Source organism: Monodelphis domestica, chromosome 1 (genome assembly GCF_027887165.1).
Source record: "Monodelphis domestica isolate mMonDom1 chromosome 1, mMonDom1.pri, whole genome shotgun sequence".
NCBI classification, from domain to species: domain Eukaryota; kingdom Metazoa; phylum Chordata; class Mammalia; order Didelphimorphia; family Didelphidae; genus Monodelphis; species Monodelphis domestica.
Window position 1 is genome coordinate 500297732 of NC_077227.1, and position 21908 is coordinate 500319639.

A 21908-nucleotide genomic window follows, 5' to 3' on the forward strand; every position below is an offset into this window, starting at 1 on the left:
TATAAACACTTTCCCACTGTTTAAAAGCAAACACTGGGTCTGTTGCCAAATATACATAATTTAAAATCATCACAGTGTCTTGGAATTTGGTCCCTAATTCATAAGTAAAACTATGTGTGATTGTTTGGCCTGGATGTTAGAAATAAGGCAGATACAACCACATTTATGGGACCGGGATGATCAAATCAATTCAACAAATTAAAATAGGATGAGAATTTCAGATTGACAGAACTGAGTTAATCCAGCCTCATTTTAAAGCAGAGGAAACTGAGGCTTTGAGGGTTTAAGTATTTTGTAACTGGTCACAAAGTTAATAAGTATCAGAACTAGCATTGGAATCCTGACCTTCTGACTAAAAATTAGCAGAAGTAGATTATATGCCTACTGCGTGGAAGATACTATGGGGCATACAAAGAAGCATTTGACAAATTTTGTCTGTTTAAGCTCACAGGTATATTTGTAATAGAAAAGAATGTTTACTCATCCAAAGGAATTAGCTTCTAATGATAGAATTTGGGGGAGTATGGTTAGAGTGTCCAGGATATACTCTTGGGCCAGATACTTTTCTAGCACGCTTCTTATTCCTAGTACTAAGCTTAATCCAGAAAGTACTCCATCCATCTAGGTCAACAAATATTTGTTAAATATCTTCCATGTGTAGGGCAATCATGTGAGATATCAGAGGGGATGCAAACATGTAAATGACACAGTTCTTCCCTCAAGGAGTTTATAAGTACAGTTTAGAAGAGAAGAAACATTTACGTACACACATATGCATCCACAAAGTTAACGCTTGTGCCCTCTCTCTGAAAAGTTTTAGTGAAGTTTTAATCTATCAAAGAGTAAATGTAGTATAGCAACAACAGCCATTTATTCAATACCTACTTGTGGAAAGCATTGTGGTGAGTTCTGGGGGGTACAAAGAAAAAGATGAATATGGAACATTAGTCTAGGAAACAGAATTCTAATGCCAAGCTCAAATACAACTTTTGGCATTTACTGTGTGACTGGTTAAGTAATCCACTAATCTTCTAAACCTCCATTTCCTCATGTGCAAAAATGGGCCACATAATGCCTCTAGAACCTAATGCACAGAGTTGTTGTAAAGTTTAAGTGAGATTTTGTACATAAACATGTCACAGGCTTTAAAGTTGATTCCTCAACTGACAAATGGTAGAAATCAACTATTTACTAAGGAAGAAATATAAACTGTTAACAACTACATGAAAAGAAGTTCTAATTTTTTAATGAAAAGAGAAATAGTAATCAATCAATGTTGATATCACCTTAAACCCACTGGAATAATAAAAACAGCAGAAGTGATAAAAATCCATTGTTGGTGGGGTTCTGGGGAAACAGGCTTTTGTAGAACCAGAGCTAAGAAGTCTAGTGGAAGATTGAGTTGAGCAGGAGAGGGCAGCAGTGGGAGTTTGGATGAGATAGAGAATTTAGGACAGTGTTGGCAAAGATGTGGCAAGGTTGCAGAGCTGGTTCTTGGGGAGCTGCTCCATTCCTCCTCTTCCCAGCACCTGAGGACAATTTTTGCTTACAAAGCAAACATCTTCTCCCTCAGCTCTCTCTGGTAATGTGGGGACTCACAGACAGCTTGAATTTGCCCTCTGGGTACCCAAACTCAGAAAAGGTTTACCAAGGCTGCCCTAGGACATCTCAAAGACAGTATAGGCAGCCATTGACCCCAATTCTACATGGTGTCCAAGACTGACTGTCACATGAACAGTCAACTGTGTGAAGCACAGACATACCTTGCTACGGTGATGGAAAAGGGCAAACCCACAGGAGAGGGGCATAGCAATATCATGACTCTTAGAATATGGGGGCCAAAGGCCAGTGATATCTCTAGGGTGGGAATATGCTTCCTTCTTTGGATCAGCCTTTGCTGTCCCTGAACCACTGAGTGAAACGATTATGGAGAGGAAGAATGCTACCCACTTCCAATCCAGATGTTGGTGTCTTAGATCAAAGCACTGATCACCCCTGTGCTAGTGACAATACTGGGAGCTCTAATCCATTGGTGGAGCTGTGGACAATAGGCTAGTAGAAATACGTTGGAGAGTATAATGACAGTGTGAAGATATGACATGAGATTATTCATTTCATTTGACACAAGACAAATCAATGAGCATTAGTTATATGCCAACTATGTTAGAGTCACTGTGTTAAATGCTAGAGATTGTGTAATTGAAAATCTTGTGCCTTTGAACTACATTTCCCAGGAGGCCACTGACTTCCTGTTGTTTCATGTTGAGGTAGACAAAGGGATAAATTTGGTGGGGTTCCTGTTCTTGCACTCTTTGCTTCCTGTCTGTGACTCTGGTGGAGTGGGGTTTTTGAACAGGTAAATGAGTCATGGGATAGTGGTTTTATTTTGTTACCTTTTTATTTTGTTACTTCTATTGATTATTAATACATTTTAAAAAATATAATATTTGAAATGAGTGTAGATTAATTTTAATTTTTACAGGATACAAAGGAAGAGTCATTGGTCTGTACTTGAAAAGCTTCCAATCTAATTGAGAATTATGACATGCAAACAACTATATACAATCAAGACTCAGTAATAGGAAAGTTAGGAAGAGAGAAGGGATTGGGAGGAATGATGAATTCAGATTTGGGTATGCTAAGTTTAAGATGTCTACAGGTCATCCAGTTCACGATATCCAATGGACAGTAGGAGTTGCAACACTAAAGGTTTTGAAAAAGGTTAAGGCTGGATAAGTAGATCTGAGGCTCATCTACATAGAGATGATAATTAAGTCTATAGGAACAAATGAATTCACCAACTATATGAAATCATATAAAGGGAGAAGCAGGTTTAAGATAGATCCTTAAGAGACATCTATATAAGAAACAGATGTGTCTGGTTGAATGTTCATTGAAGGAGACTGAGAAGGAATTTTCAGACATGTAGGAGAATAGGTGAGAGTAATGTCACCAAAATCTGAAGAGAAGACAATATCAAGGAGAAGATGGTAATCCAGTGATTTCATTGCTAGGATTTTATAGCAAAAACACTCTAGAGAGGTGGGAAAATACCTATTTGTAAAAAATATTAATAACTGCCCAAAATATAATATTTAAGAAATAGAAATAATCTATTGAATAATCAGAAAATGGCTGAATAAGTTATGGTATTTTAAAGTAATTGAATATTATAAGATCATAAAAAACTAAATGTGAAATATAAAAAAGAAATATGGAAAGATCTCTGGAGTGATGCAAAGTGAAGCCAACAGAATTAGAAATATATGTGTGCATGTGAATGTATATACATATATACTACCACTACATAAACAGAAAGGGCAGGGGAAAGAAGAGGGAGGCAGAAGAGGAGAGTGGAAGTGAGAAAGAATGAGAGAAGGAAGAAAGAGAAAAAGAGAAAGAAAAAGGATATAAAGAGGGGGAAGCTAGGTGGCTCAATGGATTGAGAGCAGGCCCAGAGATGGGAGGTCCTGGATTCAAATTTGACCTCAGACACTTCCCAGCTGTGTGACCCTGGACAAGTCACTTAACCCCCATTGCCAAGCCCTTACTATTCTTCTGTCTTAGAATAAATTCAGAGTATTGGTTTTTTTTTTTAAACTCTTACCTTCTGTCTTAGAAGGTAAGGGTTAAAAAAAAGGATATAAAGAGATCAAAAGAGGAAGGAGTAAAAAAGAAAAGAATAAAGTATAAGAATATGAAAAAGAAGAGAGTATGAAATCAAGGAATGAAGAAAGAGAGAAAAAACAATGAAAAAAAGGAGAGCAAAAAAAAGAGAAAAAAGAAGTAATAGAACTTCAGACAAACCTTTAAGCATTTTCTCCATCTCTTTAAGTCTAGGGCAATCAACAAAACAATTAAGCTTTGATTTGTAGTATTTGCCAGTTTCAGAAAATATAAATGCCCATGCTGAAATTTTAACAATCTCTTTGGTTTGAACTGACACCCCAAAAGTTTAGGTTTGGTTTTGCCTGGAAAGCCTTGAATGCCAAACCGAGTAGCATAAAATGATTGTGTGAGTTTAACTCAGGAGCATAGTTATTCAATGAGGTTATATATGATTGCTTATAGCATAAAGATAGGCATCAGGAAATACTTCTACCTTTATGAGCAATAAAAGAGGCAATACAAGCCTTTCTCTACATCTAAATAAGTTCTATATTTAGTTTGGTCTTCAATTCCAGCCAAGACCTTTTTGCATGATATTTTCCTTTCTCCTCAGTAACTTTGAGTTCCCCCATCCTTCACAGACTAACTTGAATTCCTTTTCTTTCACAAAGTTCTCAAAATCTTCCCACCTAATGTCATTTTAGGCAACTAGACATTGCAACAGATAGACTGCCTGACCTAGAAGTAGGAAGACCTGAATTCAAATCTGGTTTACTAGCTGTGTAATCCTGAATAAATCATTTTAACCCTGTTTGCCTCAGTTTCTTCTTCTGTCAAATGTGCCAGAGAAGGAAATGACAAACAACTCCAGTATCTTGGCCAGGAAAAACCCAGATGAGGTCATGAAGAGTCAGACACAACTGAAAATAACTGAACAACCAATGTCATTTCTGCTCTCTTAGATTTCTCATAGTGCTTTGGATCTCTCATCAGCATTCAACACATTTTATCTTTTACTCTAATTAGCCCTGTCAGTGTTAAGGCAGTGTGGTATAATGGCAATAGAGTCAGAAAGACCTGGATCTTCACTCTACTGCGGATATATACTGGGTGTGCAATCCTAGACAAGTTACGTGACCTCTAAGCACTCCCAAACAACTCTCTAACACAAATTTGTTGAGCATTTGCTCACGTGAATCAGCAGAGGGAGTTTTTTTCCTGAGAATTCTATACATCAGTAAGATCACCAGCCAAATTTTTAAAAAGAGAGAAAAGCTTTATCCTTTCTGTTAGATTACAAACATCTTCAGGCCAGGGATTAGATCTCTTCTCTCAGTTTTGCATCTGCTATTCTGACAGATTTTCACTCTATGAAACATGATGCCTCTCCCACAAAAAGTTCATCATCCCAGTTCTAGCCACCATGATGCCAACTTAAGCCTTGACTGATACCACCATGGTCAGCTACTCTCCCTTCTGATTGGAGAACTAGAGCATGGAGGTCTGACCTCCTCCCAATGCCTTCCTTTATAGAGGGCAGAAACTGGACTGGGGTCACTCCACTTTGCATCTACTGCTCTTGTTGGTTTCAATTCCTTGGAACACATGTTCCCCCTTGGTGTCCTTCCTCTCTGCTTTCCTGCTTTCCTTTTATGTGTGTTGTCTTCCCCTTTTCATTACAAACTCCTTGAGGGCAGGGACTATCTTTTCATTAATTGTATTCCCAGCACTGGCACAGTATTGTTGATCATTCATTTAATTATCCAACTCTTTGTGACCCCATGTACCACACTATCCTTTGGACTTTCTTGGCAAAGATACTGGAGTGATTTGCCATTTCCTTTTCCTGTGGATTAAGATAAACAGAGGTTAAGTAATCTGCCCAGGGTCTTACAGCTAGTAAGTATCTGAGACCAGATTTGAACTCAGGTCTTCCTTACTAGGCTGGACACTCTTACTACTGAACCACCTAACTGCCACACTGGCACAGAGTATTTAATATATGTTTATTGGATTGGAATGATTGATTTCCTTTTTAAAAATCATTATATGTATCATAGTACTTGATACAAACCCTTATGTGCATACTAGGGACTTAATAAATATTGGTTGAAGGAATGAATTTTGGGAACTACCCCATTCCTAGTCTAGCTACCCCACTACTCTCTTGCATGTCCAATATGTAGCTTAAAGAAAACAATACCTCCCTGTTTGTAGGAAAATCCAACAGTAATAAAATAAGACAGCAAAAAAGTTTGCAAGTGTAATGAGGGTTAATGATTCCAACCTGTTTCCTAGTTTAACACAGACATCCATCCTGGCTAACAGGATGCACAGGCCAGAAGGAACATGATACCTAGCTACCAGGGCCTGGCCAGCCTAGTAGAGCAGAGGGGAAAGCCCCATAGCACCCACCTCCACAGCACCTGGGCTGTGAATCTGCAGAGGAGCAAAAAGACAGGAGACTGTAAATATTATTCCAATAAAGAAGAGGAGGTCAGAAAAGCAGGAAAAGAGGTAGGTGTTTCTTTTCTTTTTTTGTGCCTCTGATTTAATGTTTACTGACTTATAAGTGCCAAACACAGGTCCCTAGACTAGAACATGGCCTAGGATGTCTTTGGATTTTACCATCTTTTAAATGAGTGATTTCCCAAATTCTTTGGCTTTAAATGTTACAGACAAAACATACGTGAGGAGATGTTGAGGGTTAACATATAGTTGATTCCCCTATATTCACAGATAGATGCACTGACTCTTGTTTCAGCAGAAAGTACTTACATTATCAAGAAGTGTTTAATGCTGTCTTTTAGAATGAAATAGCAAGGTCTGTGGTAGTAGTTAGAAAGAATCTTCATTGGTTTGGAAATGGAGTTTAACTTTGTATTTTACAGTATCTTAAAAAAAGCTTCCTTATGTACTTTTCTGGTATGAAAGATGATGTTCATAGAATCACAATATGTTAGAGTTGCTAGAGACCTTAAAGACCAGATGGTATATTTTATTGATGGGGAAACTAAAGCTCAGATGGGGAATGTGACCTGTCCAAGGTCATACAGTCAGTTTTTGCTATTCTGGAGAAATCCTATTTTCTGAGACTTATGCATCTAATAAAATGTAAGTTCCTTATGCCCAAAGGGCACTAAAAGACTTTCTGCCCTTTGATCCAGCCATAGTACTGCTGGGCTTGTATCCCAAAGAGATAATAAGGAAAAAGACATGTACAAAAATATTCATAGCTGCTCTCTTTGTGGTGGCAAAAAATTGGAAAATGAGGGGATGCCCTTCAGTTGGAGAATGGCTGAACAAATTGTGGTATATGTTGGTAATGGAATACTATTGTATGTAAAGGAATAATGCACTGGAGGAATTCCATGGGAACTGGAACGATCTCTAGGAAGTGATGCAGAGTGAAAGGAACAGGAACCAGGAGAACATTGTACACAGAGACTGATACATTGTGATACAATCAAATGTAATGGACTTCTCTACTAGCAGCAATGCAGTGATCCAGGACAATCCTGAGAGACATATGAGAAAGACTATTCACATTCAGAGGAAGAACTGTGGGAAAAGACACACAGATGAAAAACAACTGCTTGATCACATGGGTCGGTGGGGCTATGACTGGGAAAGTAGACTTTAAAAGATCACGTAGTATAAATACTAAAATAATGGGTTTTGATCGATGGCATATGTTAAACCCAGTGGAATTGTGTGCCAGATATGGGAGAGAGGTGGGAGAAGGGGAGGGAAGGAATAAGAGTCTTGTAACCATAGAAAATTATTCTAAATCATCTAATTAAATAAAATTGAAAAAATGTAAGTTCTTTGAGGACTGGATTTTTTTTTAAATCTTGGTACCTCCAGCATCTCACATAGTACCTGGCACATGGTAGATACTTTCAAACTCTGTCGAATTGAAGTCCAGTATTCTTTCTATCCACCATTCTTCCTCTTGCCCCGTTATAAATGAAGGTACAGGGAATGTCTTTTAGATACTAGGAGTAATACTCTTGATGTAGGTGACTCATTTCTAAAAAGGAGTCATAAATCTTGATTTCATTGAAAATGTGTGGCTTAACCAACATTAACTAGATAAGGGAAGTAGAGCCTGTCTTTCTTCATCCACCTGCATATGGCCATGAAGACAATAATTCTAGAAATATTACCAAAATCTTTTCTAAAATCACCACTTCCAACACCCATGAGGGCAGAAGAAAGGCTGACCGTTGCCACCCAGATCTACTTCTTAGGTCATGTTTCTTGAAATTTACTCTGTCCATTAATAAAGTGATTGTATTGAAAGAAAAATGGAATGGTCTCTCCTTACAGTTCTAACTAGCAAAGCAGAGAGACAAAATGTAGTTTGGACCAATGGGAAAATCTGTGGGCCTGCTCACTAACTTGGGTTCTGATTATTTGGGCACAGAACCTTTGATCAGTGGACTGCAAAGTTAAACCCGTGCACAGCTCTCTGTTCTGATCCGGAGACCATACATAACTCAGGCAACCTAAAGAAGGCACTCATCAGGGCAAAAGCAGCAGGGATACATGGCTGACTGGCAGATGTATGAAACAGTGATCAGAGAAGAGAAAGGAGAAAGAGAGACAGGTTCAAAAATATTTGGACTACTTCAGACACCACTCTCCATAGCAGGCAGCTCGATCACAATTTAGCCCAAACCTTGTTTGAATACTCAAAAGGGAAAACCAACTTTCCAGCTAGCAAATGAGCAGGCATTGCCTTTCCCTTCCAAGGATCAGTTTTTAAATGACCTTGGGGGATGTTATTTATTTCTTCTTCCTCTTCCTCTTCCATCTGCTGCTGCTCCTTGCTGGGCTTCTGAACTGGATGGATCTGGGGGCTGGGAGTGTGTTGTGCAGGAGACTGTGGGACACCAGCATGTGCCCCTGCTGGGGCAGCAACCATTATTAGGTTAATTCAGCCCAGGCTAGCATTCCTGAAGTTGGGCGAACCTGCTTTCTTTCCTATGATGTATCACTTAGAAACACCAACTGCAAGGATTTCTTACGTTCTCACAAAAAAGAGAAGGAAACAGCTGGTAAATGTTTCACAGATGGTAAAGCTCTTGGCATCTCTCAGGAGAGGGCCACCCATGCAGATGGCTCATTATTTTAACATTTGGATTTTCATCTTATTAAAACATCTTTTTTTCTGGTTTTATTTAGCATCATAAATTCTCTTACACTTTAGCTAGCAACTAAGTGATTTGAGGATGTGTGTTGTAAGGAACATCATTTGGCTAAAACGTATATCGGTAGCATCATTATTCTCAGCTTTGATCTCTACTTGATAGGTTTCAACCTGATTAAAAATTCCAATGTAAGGCAAGGCTCAGAGTAGGGAATTTATCAAGCAAAAGTCCACTAAGTCCATAGAGTAACTGAATTATTCAGCAGAATGATAAACAGTGAAATTGGGGAAATAGTTAAATTTAATGCATAAAATCACTATTACTATGCAATATGCATATACGAAAATAGGTAAGGGCACAGCGGGTGTAAATTCAGAAGCACACCCTCTCTATGTATGTAGATTTGCTTCTGCATCAAGAAATACCATCGCCAAAATTGGATCAAATCTGACAGCAACTTATGATAGCAGGGGCCAAGTTTTCACAGGCTCTCTGCCACCCAGATTTTGAAAGGACTGTGCTTGCAGTTCCAAGTTAGATATGATAGGTACAGACCCTTATGAGAGCCAGATGGCTATGCAGAGAACTATTGTGTGATTGTGGCGGGGCACAGGTTCTGCGCTATTCTGGAGAACTTTTCTCCTGAGGAAACAAGAAAGCGGTTCTACCAGTACCCCATTCCCTCAGTACGTGACACCACTGCCTTGGAAATGGAACTTGTTATTGCTGAAGACTGGGAAGAGCCAGTGACAACGCTTGACAATAAGAGGAAGCCAATTTATTTAATGTGGTGTGCGATGTTGGCCTAAATACAGTATTGTTTGCTTTGTGTCTCGAAGGGGCCTTATAGAGCTAGTTCTGTGCCTGCTATGCTGTAAATGTTTATTAGCAATGCTACAGTTTGCATATTATGGACCCATAGAGCTCAAAGCATTTTCAATTTTGGGGGTCAAATGTAAATCCCTGAAATGCTGAAAATTTTTTTAATATTTGCAAATACCCAAAATGAGCCACATGAGGGGACATGCTGATACCTTTTATGGAGACTTCCCAAAGAAGTGAATCACCTCAGGTATCTTAAAATTTTCCATAAAAGGCTGGGCCTTCTCATTTGGGCATTGAATAAGCTGATGATTTTCTTCAAATTGGACACTAAAATGGAAAGAGCAGAACTGGCAGTTTTGCAAACAAAGGAAGGGAAGCTACAGAGTAACAAAAAGAGGGCTGAAACTGAAACCCAAGAGATCTGGAATGCAAATCTTGACTTCTGTCTGTCTTTACCTGTAAGACCTTGGATAAGTCCTTTCTCCTTGATCTTCAGTTTATCTGCAAAGTGGGTAGTTGAACTAAACAATCTTAGAGGCCCCCTTTGGTGTTCAGATGCTTTACTGCCCTTTAAAAAAAAACAAATTTTATATTTTTTCAATTAAGAAATCTCTTTTTTTCGTCTCCCTGACCACTACCACTGGGGGAGGAAAAAGAAATAAAAACAAAATTCTTATATCAACTATATATAGTCAAGCAAAATAAATCCCACATTGACTACATCCAAAAATGAGTGTCTCTTTCTGCATATTTATCCTGTTGCCTGGATGGGTGGGTGGGTGGGGGTAGGGGTGGAGTAACATTCTAGATCTTCAGGCCTCTGGAATCAAGATTACAGCTTTATTCAAATGGAAACATCAATTAAGCACTTTCAACAAAAGAAACTCCTGGCAGATGATGGAGAAAGCTTTCTGCTTTCATTCTCCTAAGAAAACTAAGAGCAGCCACAATACCCGCTGTCCCCCCACCCTGAAGACAGCTAAAAGTCCTTCTCAAGTACACATAAGCATCCTTGGCTCTGAGGGTCAGGTGGAATGCCAATGTGCCAATCCTAAGTGGGCGTGGGGCTTCCAGGCTTTGATCATTATGAGGTATGAAGGTTCTATAATTCCACCAGTGCTGAAGAAACTGTTTGGTGACATGCGTCAAGTACAATCCCTGTGAGATCCTGGCAGACGAATACATTTGTCTATTTAACTGCATGCAAAACACTTGTCAAGAGAGATTCCAATGCCCTTTACCAAGAAGGTTTGCTCTCTACCTTGTACACCATACATCTCCTTGGGGCTGGCACATGCCTCCAATTTGACCTGAAAAGTCAGGGGTGGGGGTGGGGGGATATTAAACCTATTTAAAAATTGTTATTATTGGCAAATAAGAGGAGCATCACCCTTAGTTCTCTGTTTCTAGCTCAAAGGCTGACATATTTCATTACATTTGTTACAGGGTCTAAAACTCCATGTGGGAGAAAATAATCCCACTTAGTAAAAACATCTTTCTGCACTTCTAAGGCAGAATGGAGAGACATAAAGGATTGTTCCTTCGGAAAATTACAAGGCATTTGGTGTGTGTTTTCAAGTGTGCGGGGCCTCTTCACCATACGCCAGTTTGGGGAGCTGAAAGCCCTCCTCCCCTCAGCAAAATTGTGTCTGCCCTGGAAATACTCCTACCTCCTGTGAAATGGCATACGAATCAAAAGGAAAGTGAATTTCCTGCAGTGCCGATGAGCTACTTAAAATCATTCCCATCTGTGGGCACCTCCTTTTTCCTGAGCACATTGAAAACCATTTGAATAATGCACATTATTTTCAATGCACTTTCGGAGGCATTGTGTACTCTGAAAGCAATTTAATGAAGGTAGACAGCCATCGGAGAAGGTATATTCTTTGACTAATGTAGATACTCCTGGAGAAGGTGGAGGACATTTTTCACCAACATGGAAGGCAAGATTTACAAGACCCAGGGAAGAGAGGATGCTGTTATGATGTCTTGTTTTACTCAATCATATCAAATAAAAGGAAAGCTTATATGACTCTCTAGTTCAGGTGAACCTCACTTTATACAATGGATGACTTCCCTAAAAAGTTGCACGCTAATCAAATATCTATAAATCACATCTTTTCCCCCATTGACTTCGATTTCACTTCAAAGCCCCATTACCTTTAATGCTGATTCAATAGGCATGATTCCCAATCTCAGCTGCTAGACTCAAATTGCTAAAGATATATAAACAAAGGCTTGAATGCATCAGGAATCCTCCTCTATGGTCCCTCTCAGTCCTGCTGGGTCTTCCTTGGGGCTGGAGAATGAACAAAGGCGCTGACAATAAGGATCTCACTCAAAGATCAGCCAGAAAGGTGAGAGTGGCCATACTGAGCAGTCTTTCTCTGGTGCATGGCCCTGGTGCCAAGCCGAGGGTAGCTCTAGCCTAGATGAGACTTCAGAAGTCATTTAGTCCAACTTCCACATTTTATAAATGAGGACATGAACATCCCAAAAGGTTAAATGGTTACAGAGGCAGCAAGCATCAGAAGTAGAACTGGATTCTCATTCCTCGTACTTTGGAGTCAGTGCCCCCTCTACCATCCTACTCTGCCTTCCCTAGCAGTGATGAGCAGGATCAAGCTAAGGAGCAAGGAAACAAAAGGCCTTGGTGTGTGGTCAGACCAAAAGACTCAATATTAGGAATGATAGAAAGAGATTGAGTTCCACCAAGAGTACATGCAATACAAAGTATTCAACTTCTTTGGGAATCCTTGGGCATCAGGCTTACCCTCATTAGGTCAAGCAGGTCTCCTGCTTCCCAATGGGCAGCTCCAGTTTTCAAAGTCTTCAATTGAACTCTGGCAATACACGTAGTCACCTTCCTCCTGATGTATTAGTATTGTATATTGCATATTTACATTTTCACCTACTGTAAAAATGAAATTAGTCTCTAGTAATAGAAATATTATATTTTATGAGGTTTATTAAGGATTATTAGAAATCAAGCAATAAAGAAAATACAAAATAAGAAACCACATGCCTAGGGCTGATTAGCCCATTCAAAGCTTACTTACTACATCATTTGCAGTGGCTGAGGAGAGAGAGGAGAGCATAGAAGAGAGAGAAGTAGACATTACTGCCAGTTTAAATACTAATTGTGATCTCGCCCAGGTGGAGACTCAGGTGAGATTATAGGGAATTCTGGGAAATACCAAAGACTTCTGGGGATTGAAGTCTGGGGTTCAAATCTCCATTTTTACACCTACGAAGATTTCCAAAGAGGAAAAAATCTGCCCCTCTCATAACCTGATTGGATCTTAATGTGAAACTCATCCAAATAATTCAGTTTAAAATACACTTTGTTTGGAGACACAAGAATCAGTAAAATCCTTCTGTCTTTCTTGACCCATATAACAACATATTTTGATTTTTAAAATTATATCACTGACCTTAGGTTGGGGGAGACAGGGAAGGGGGTCAACTAATTCACTCTTTATTGTGAACATTCTAAAAAATAAATAAATAAAGATAGCTTCAGAAGCAAAACAATGCAGTCAGACAAAGAAACACAGGCAATTGAAGCCAGTCCTTCAGCAAGCCTTAAGCCAACAGCTTGTTGTTTCTCCTCTTCTTAGCCCACCATGCTAACACTAGAAAAGGAGTTCTTAATTAAACTGAATATATCATTTTAAAAGAGATTAAAACTGATGTTATGGATTCTAGCTCAATACAAGAGGCAAGAAAGTCTGTGTAAGAGCAGAGTTTTAAAGGGTAGATCTGTAAACCTTAAAATTTCACAGACTTATGAATGTTAAAAATTTTACTCCACATTGAGGAATCCTCCAATTCCCTACTTGAAATAATTCCCTACAAGATAGTGAGAACTCTACTTGAATGTGAAAACTCCTTGCTATGGGAGGATCTCTATTCCACCCGTACTTAAGAATGTTTTAGGGCAGAAAACTCCTTGCTAAACAATGAAAGTACTTGAAAACCATACTTATAAAGGAAAGGAGTTCTTTGAGCCATGCCTATTTTTGGAATTGATACAATGGGATGCTAAGTGCCTATAAAGGTGGGGCAACTTGTAAACTACTTAGACCTAAAAGGTGAAAACTTACTCAGAGGTTTTCTCTTAATGAAATTAGTCAACACAGCAGCATTTTTTTCTGACTTAATAAAGAGATTAATCTACTCAGCTGTGAATTCAAAATGGGCTATCTTTTGGAAAACATCTACAGTGATTGGTAGATGGAAGAACTTAGGGGAGGTGACATAGGAGATTTTGCCCTTAAAAATAAGAGCTCGCCAGAAGCGCTGTAACTCATTCTGAAACATTCAGATTGAGAAGGACTCATTTTGAGGAAGACCGATTTTGAAACATTCAGATGGAGGAGGGAGCTGGTGAAAGCAGCTGAGATGATGCTGGCCTGGTGTCACTAGAATCCTTGCTTAGACAGATCTTGTAGTGAGTGATAAAAGAAAACTGACTAATTTCTCTCTCTTAAGACTCAGGTCTAGGCCATTTTGGCTTAAGGCCCTTCATACTTATTTCCTTTCTCTTTCTCTCTTTTCTTTAATTCCACATTTGTATTAATTAAAATCTCTATAAAACCCACTTGACTTGGGTATTTGAAAAATTGGGACTATTTCCCTGGTGACCACCTTATATTTGATTTAAAAACCAAGACACTGTAGTGAAACATATTTTCTGAGGTCAAATTTACTCACCCTCTCTTATATCTATCACAGTTTATATCTTCCACCATTTTAATCACTACAGTTTAAGACCTCAACCATTTTAAATCTCACAGATCCCAGGATGAGGTTACTTCGTTGAGGTGGTGATAATGGTGTGGGTTTTTTTGGTTGTTTTTGTTTTTGTTTATTATCAACAGTCTTCAAACAAAAGACTTGAAGCTATCCTTTCTGTTAGCTGGCCACTTGTCTTTTAGTTTAAGCCTGTAACAAGCTATGTGTTTGAAAGTAAGCATGAAGAAGCTGGAAGAAGTTAAGAGAGGTATCTCCCAAAAAGAAAGTGGTCAGTGGTTATTTTATTTTATTTTTTATTAAAAACCCTCACTTTCCATCTTGGAATCAATACTGTGTATTGGTTCCAAGGCAGAAGAGTGGTAAGGGCTAGGCAATGGGGGTCAAGTGATTTGTCCAGGATCACACAGCTGGGAAGTGTCCAAGGCCAGATTTGAACCCAGGATCTCCAATCTCTAAGCCTGGCTCTCAATCCAGTCAGTGATAATTTTAAAGGATTTTAAATAAATTATCAATTGGGAAGTTCATGTTTATGTGAACTCTGAGAAACATGTTTGTTTTTTTTAAATAAGGAATTGAACAATTAGTCTATAATTTAAGGAAAAGAACTTTGAATTGGTAGTATTGAAAGTTATACTGCATCAGCTATATCGAATTGTTTCTAGACTTTCTTGTAAATCACTCTTAAGTGTAAAAATGGAGACTTGAACCCGGGACTCCAATCCCCAGAAGTCCTTGGACACTTTCCAGGATGCTTTGTAATCTCACTGAGATCCTCACCCAGGCGGGATCAAAAGTTCTATTTAACTTGTTGTAAAAGCCTACTAAGGTCTCTTCCTGTTTCCGCTTGCAAGCAGACGGGACTTTCATGATGAAGGTGAGGTTGAATGGGCCTCTTGGCCCTCCTTCGCATGTGCTTTTCTTACTTGTATTTTCTTAAGTTCTTAAACTTAAATAAAACTCTAAAAATATAATACTCCTTGCAGAGAGAAACTAATTTTTACCTGCCACAGTTTAGCCCCCTTAAATGTTTCATCTTAACATGAGGCAGGTATCACCTCGTCTGCAGCTTTGGATTACCTGCTATTTAACGTATACCAGGTCAACCCCCTATCTGTCTATGCTTGGCAAATTGTCCTATACTTATTACCTTGGAAAGGAACTGAGATGCAATGGCCCATCCCCTTTCACTGATCTGGACCTATCTGAAATTATCTTTATTTCATTATGGAAGTTATCAATGAAAGTTGGCCTCATCTTAAAAGTCTGGCGAATTTCCAATGATCAGTCCATCAATATGCTATGTTGATATACTTTTAGCAAACTCCTTTTAATTCTCTTTATTCTAAGAAATAATTGTTGTTCATTTGTGTCCAACTTTTGATGCCTTTTGAGGTTTCCCTGGCAAAGATACTAGAGTGGTTGGCCATTTCCTTTTCCAACTCATTTTATAGATGAGGAACTGAGGCAAACAGAGTTAAATGACTAGCCCAGGGTCACATAGCTAGGAAGTGTCTAAAGCCAGAATTGATATCAGAAAGATGAATCTTCCTGTCTCCGGGCTGAGGGCTGGGGCTCCATTTACTATGCCACCTCTAGCTGTCCTGATTCTTTCTCATGAATTTTGCCTCTTTAATCACGGTGTAAGCCTGCACAAAGAATTTCCTTTTAACAGTAACAGAAGACCTGAGTCCAAGTCTTGACTCATGTTTTCTAGCTGTGTGGCAATAAGCAGGTAGTTTAGCTTCTCTGAGCAACTTCTCTCCCAGGATTGTTGGGGGGAAAGCAATTTTTTTTTTTTTTTTTGCAAACCATAGTGTGCTATAGACATGGGAGTTCTGAATCTACCTGGTTTTTGTTTTTTTTTGTCATCTATAAAAGGAGACAATGCTACTCATACTAATTTCATAGAACCATTGTGAGGATTAGGTGAGAAAAGGTAGGTACCTTTTATAACCATAAAGTGTTATCTACACGTGAGCTGTTATTATCTTTCCTTCTGTTGGAAACAACTTTCCTTTTTGTTTTGCTTATATTAAAAAAAAAAAAGATCTCAGAGCAGTGAGTAGTTTTGAGATGAGTCTGTCTTAGGAAAATAATGCTCATAATTCACAGATTATTTTGAGTAGCATCTTTAGAGCTATTCTTGAAGATTATCAAATTTCTGGTAAACCAGACTATTTTTCCCCCTCTGGTGTGCAAGATTAAAAAAACAAAGTGCCATGTGACAAAAGGGTAAATAGAAGGTAAATCCTCATGGACCACAATAAAAAACACTGAGTCCTCTAAATTTTTGCTTGGTGTTAATGATGGATAAAGAACTAGTCTTTTATTATTTTATTTTTATTTTTTATTTAAAAATTTATTTTATTTATCTTTACATGCCCATTCACTTTTTAATTAATTAATTTAGAATATTTTTCCATGGTTACATGATTCATGTTCTTTCCCTCCCCTCCTCCCTCCCCCCTCCTGGAGCCAATGAGCAATTCCACTGTACTTTAAATATATCATTGTTCAGGACCTATTTCTATATTATTAATATTTGCAATAGAGTGATCTTTTAAAGTCAAAATCCCCAATCATATCCCTATCAAACCAAGTGATTGATCATGTTTTTCTTTTGTATTTCTACTTCCACAGTTCTTTCTCTGGATGTGTATAGGGAAGAACTAGTCTTTTAGTCAAGAATCTAAGGCTTCAAATTCTGCTTCAGATACTTACTAGTTGTGTTATCTTCAGCAGAGCCTCTGTGAGCCTCACTTTCCTCATCTATAAAATCAAGGGGTTGGACTTAATGATTGCTACAATCCTTTCCTGCTCTAAATCTATGACGCTCTCTGTAAACTTCCTTATTCTTTTAAAATCTGGCATTCATGGGGGCAGCTGGGTGGCTCGGTGGATTAAGAGTCAGACCTAAAGATGGGAGGTCCTGGGTTCAAATTTGACCCCAGACACTTCCTAGTTGTATGACCTTGGACAAGTCACTTAACCACTCTTCTGCCTTGGAACCAATACACAGTATTGATTCCAAGATGGATGGTAAGGGTTTAAAAAAAAAAAAGAATGAATGCTAAAATCATAGCCGGATTTTAACAGACTGGGTTGTAATTGAAGACTTGCTGAATGTAAGATTTTATTTTATTTTTTAAAATAATTTTTAATCATTAAATTTTATTTATTTATTATTTATTATATAATTTTAATATTTTTTAAAAGAATGAATGCTGAAATCATAACTGGATTTTAAAAGACTGGGTTGTAATTGAAGACTTGCTGAATATAAGATTTTACTTTATTTTTTTAAACCCTCACCTTCCATCTTGGAATCAATACTGTGTATTGGTTCCAAGGCAGAAAAGTGGTAAAGGTAGGCAATAGGGGTTAAGTGACTTGCCCAGGGTCACACAGCTGGGAAGTGTCTGAAGCCAGATTTGAACCCATGACCTCCCATCTCTGAGCCTGGCTCTCAATCTACTGAGCTACCTAGCTGCCACCAGCACTCATTCTTGAGGTCCTGCTTTGGGCAACAGAGAACAGACTAGCACTGCATATATTTGGAGGTGAAATGTCCCGATGTTGAACTATCCATTGCCAATCAAACCTGCCTTAGATTGTTTTCTATAATGATCTTTTATCATGTCACTAACTTGACCTAAAGAAACTTTTAATACTTACTGAGGGCAAAGTTTGTAGCTTTTATGGTCCAGGTTTTATACTTTTCACTTGAATGTACAGCAATTTGTATATAAAACATTATTAAAAACTATTTTGAAAAATTAAAAAGAGGTGCTAGCCCCAAACACTTAGCAAAATTTGATGCCTGTATTGTGGTTTAAAGAAAAAAAAATCCATTAAAAAGTACCAAAGGGAGAGGTTTTTGCTACCATCCCAGAGAAGTCATGGTTTGTATTCTCCTCCTTTAGTGTTAAAATTTGAGTCCAGCAGGGCTACCACCATTCCCCAGCCAAGGCAGGGATGGAATTAGAACACAAACGCTCTTCCCACTGCCCTCCCATAGTGGCCCATGCACGCGGGAGGCCTCTGGCAGGCAAGGACCAGGCAGCAAGCAGGACACTACTGAAATGGAATGATGTCAGTTTAAGGGGCCAGGGATAAGGAGGAGGTGGTTCTTTTTGCCCTGGGGGGACAGGGATGACCCTCACCTTTCCTCAGCCGTAGTCACACGGATTCTTCCCCTCTCCTCCACTAACTTGAAGCTGCAGAAAAGAAAGCATCTTTGTTTCTCCCATTTTCCAGTCAAACCCCCCCAGGCGGAGGCATTGTTCTCTCTCAGTGGCAAGGAATTGCATTTGCCAGGGTTTCAAGTATTAAGAGCACGACATAAAATCTCAGCAATTTTAGACATGTGTCAATCTCCTCTAAAAAGGCTTTGTGTCAGGCTCCGGGATGTCAGGGCTGGCATTAAGGAAATGGAGAATTTCCCTGAGTAAGAGTAGTGCATGCTGACACTCTACATTGTTAGGCCTCTGTGTTACTACACAACCAATATGTTTTAATAATTTATTGGTATTTATTTAACATACAATACTGTCATACCAAATCTGAGCCTCCAGGTCTAAGTTCCCCCATTGATTCTCTTAACAGAGCCCTTATTAGCATCCATGGAAGCTACCTGGGGTCCTTGGCCCCCACCCCCGCTTCCTCACATCCCAGTCCTCCCCAGCCTCCCTGTGGCAGCCCTGGGACAAAGACTGGCTCTGGCTCTGGCCTTTCCCTCCCTTGTTTATCAGCCTTCTTCTAGGGCTGGAATCACAAGCCTGTGTGTTAATCTCATTTGGACTCTCACCTGAAATCCAGCCAACTGTAGAGAGGCTAAGAGGGGCTGGGGTGGGGGGGGAAAGACCAGCCAGTCAGGAACGGCATCCAAGCTGAAGTCTTCCAGCCTGCCTTAATCATTAATTCATCTGCTTGAGATTCATTCATCTTTATTTCACCATTACCTAATGAGGATAATAGGGAGCATCAAAACCGAAAGGCTGATCATTTTTTTAAAGGCGAGCATCTGATAATAATTAATTAATAATAGTGACAACAATAACCTTAATTTTCCAGGTATCCCCCAGGAGACTTGTCTTTTAATTATACTTGCCACGAGGACAAATTAACTCCCTTCGATTCAGGCTTTGGTGTACGGGCTTTCAAATCATAGAAGCAAAGAGAAGCTATCTTCATGTAAAAATAATCAGAATTTTTTTTTTCTTTGAAAGAAACACTTACAAAATGGCAGAGATGAAGAGATGATAAATACTGCTGATGCTATTTGGTGTGACATGGGTAATTCTCAGAGGGACTCCACACTGGAGCACGCCAGTGTAGATGTTCTTTGCTTTTATGAAGGTGACAGCCTTGACCTGCCATGTACTAGTAACACCCAGAACAGATGAGAAATGTCACAGACTGCTAACAGTTACTACACCCAATATAAAAGCTTCTGCCTGAAAAGGGGCGGCACTTTAAAAACGGGTTTAAAATGAGTTTGAAGTTCCTTTTTCTTCCTCTTCCCTAACCCCTTCCTTTGAAAGTGAGGAAGAATATGCTAAGGAGAAAGTCCTTTGAAAAGGTTGCAGATGTCATGCTTATAGAATCCTGGGAACATAGATTTAGAGCTAGGAGGAAACCCCAAATGCCATTTAGTCCAACCGTTTCATTTTACAGATGAGGAAGCCAAGGCCCAGGGGGATGAACTGGCTGGCCCAAGGTGACACGTCTGGCAAGGATAATCACTGAAATCTGGACCCAAGCCTTTGCATTCTAGGGCCAATGCATCACACCACTTCCTAAAATGTCCTCAATGGATCAATGGTCCTATTACTGTGAATACCAACTCCAACCTTGCAGATGGAAACTCATTCATACAGAAGGAGGGAAAAGGTACAGATTAGGATCCTGGGTTTATCCTTAATTCATGGAGTTAAAATCTAGGAAAAAAGTGACTCATATGAATTTAATACAGTGGGTCACTCTAGTACCCTGGAGGTCCTTCGATGCAGACCACAACCTACCCATGCCTACCCATTCTGTCACTCTCATTTATGGCCTCCCATAAATTCTCCTGAGAGGGCCTTCCTTCTGTTCTCCTGACTTTGTGGGCATACTGGTAGAGTCCCTGGAATGTCTACCCATAGCATCCATCAATGGTTGTCCTTCCTCCCTTGCTACATGACTGACCAAACTTTTTTTTTCCAGTCATATATTTCTCTACTAACACCCTTCATACTCATTTGTCCTACATAATTCTTTATTTGTAATATGTTGTAATATGTTCTATTCAGACATCCTCTTGCCCATGTCCATTACCTTCTGAGAGACATCAATTTCAAGTCTTCAGAGGCCTCAGTATTCTGTGACTCAAAGGCATGCGCATCCCTGTAGGAATATTGGGATGGAAAAGAAGGGCCTTTGTTTCAGGAATAAGTTTGGAGTCATTAAAAGAACTCTGCAGTTTCCCAGAGGGAATCTCTTCCACCTCCTCCACTCCGTTATATAAAACAGCAAAAATATTGACCTTCACAGCACTGACTGAAATTCTGCCCAGTGAAGGCAAGACATCTGCCAGCTGTTAGTTGGCTAGTGTGCAGCGTGTTGGGGTCTCAGTTCAACTCTGAGTTGCTAGACAACTATATTTCCCCAGAGAATTATATGTCTGTAAAGTATATGTTTTCCAAGGGTGAGGAGTTTTATAGTCACTCATTGCCATTTATAAGATGTTGCCTCTTAAATGTTTGGCACGTCCTCCCTGCTCAGCATCCACTTTAGATGAAGTTTTCAAGGGGTGCAGAGATTGCACAGAGCAAAGCTTAGAAACTTTTTGTCTTCACTGGAAAAAGGTATGGTTTTTGTAGTGTCAGACATAGACTTTGCTCACCAAACACATCTCTTTGGGGCTCTCCACAGCCTTCGACCAAGTGCAATGAAAGTGGATATATTCCAAAGGTCTTGACCAATTCATGGACTGCTCTGTTCTTTACTCAGTGTCTCACGTAGGGCAAGTCATTTGAACTTTCTTGTGATTTGAACCCTCACATCCCTATGAGTCCTCAGTGTGACAGTTGGGGGCTAGATGTTGTATGATATCCTTTCCAGCTCTAGATCTAGAATTCCATCCTTCTAATATAAAATGAATACTTTGACAATTCAAGATGGTGTCATTTGTAGGAAAACTATGCTCAGATTATCTCATAGGAATAATAGGAGTAGTGACAGTAGCTGTGGTGGTCATGGAGGTGGTTGTAGTAGTATTAACAATAAAAATAATAAAGCTCTAATTCATTATAATCAATCAATCAACATTTATTCAAGACATACTGGATGCCAGACACTATGTTTACAAAGCACTTACTATGGAGAGGGGCTATGCCTAATAAGTGCCTACTATGTGCCAGATGGGGGTCGAAAGATAAAATGAAACATTCCCTGCCCTCAAAGAAAATATATTCTAGTGAAAGAGGCAATATAAATATATACACATATCATAGAAAATCTGGACAGAATAAATAGAAAGTAATTGTGGGAGGCACTTAATCATTCGATGTCTAATTT

At 39.1% G+C, this 21908-nt stretch overlaps 1 long non-coding RNA gene across 1 annotated transcript; it reads left to right on the plus strand.

Annotated features, from left to right (window-relative positions):
• The first annotated feature begins 2295 nt into the window (after window positions 1-2295).
• On the plus strand, window positions 2296-7366 carry LOC103103335 (uncharacterized). Its single transcript, XR_458551.3, has 3 exons — window positions 2296-2356; window positions 5908-6126; window positions 6958-7366. It is a non-coding gene; the product is annotated as an uncharacterized LOC103103335 (long non-coding RNA).
• Window positions 7367-21908: the final 14542 nt, after the last annotated feature.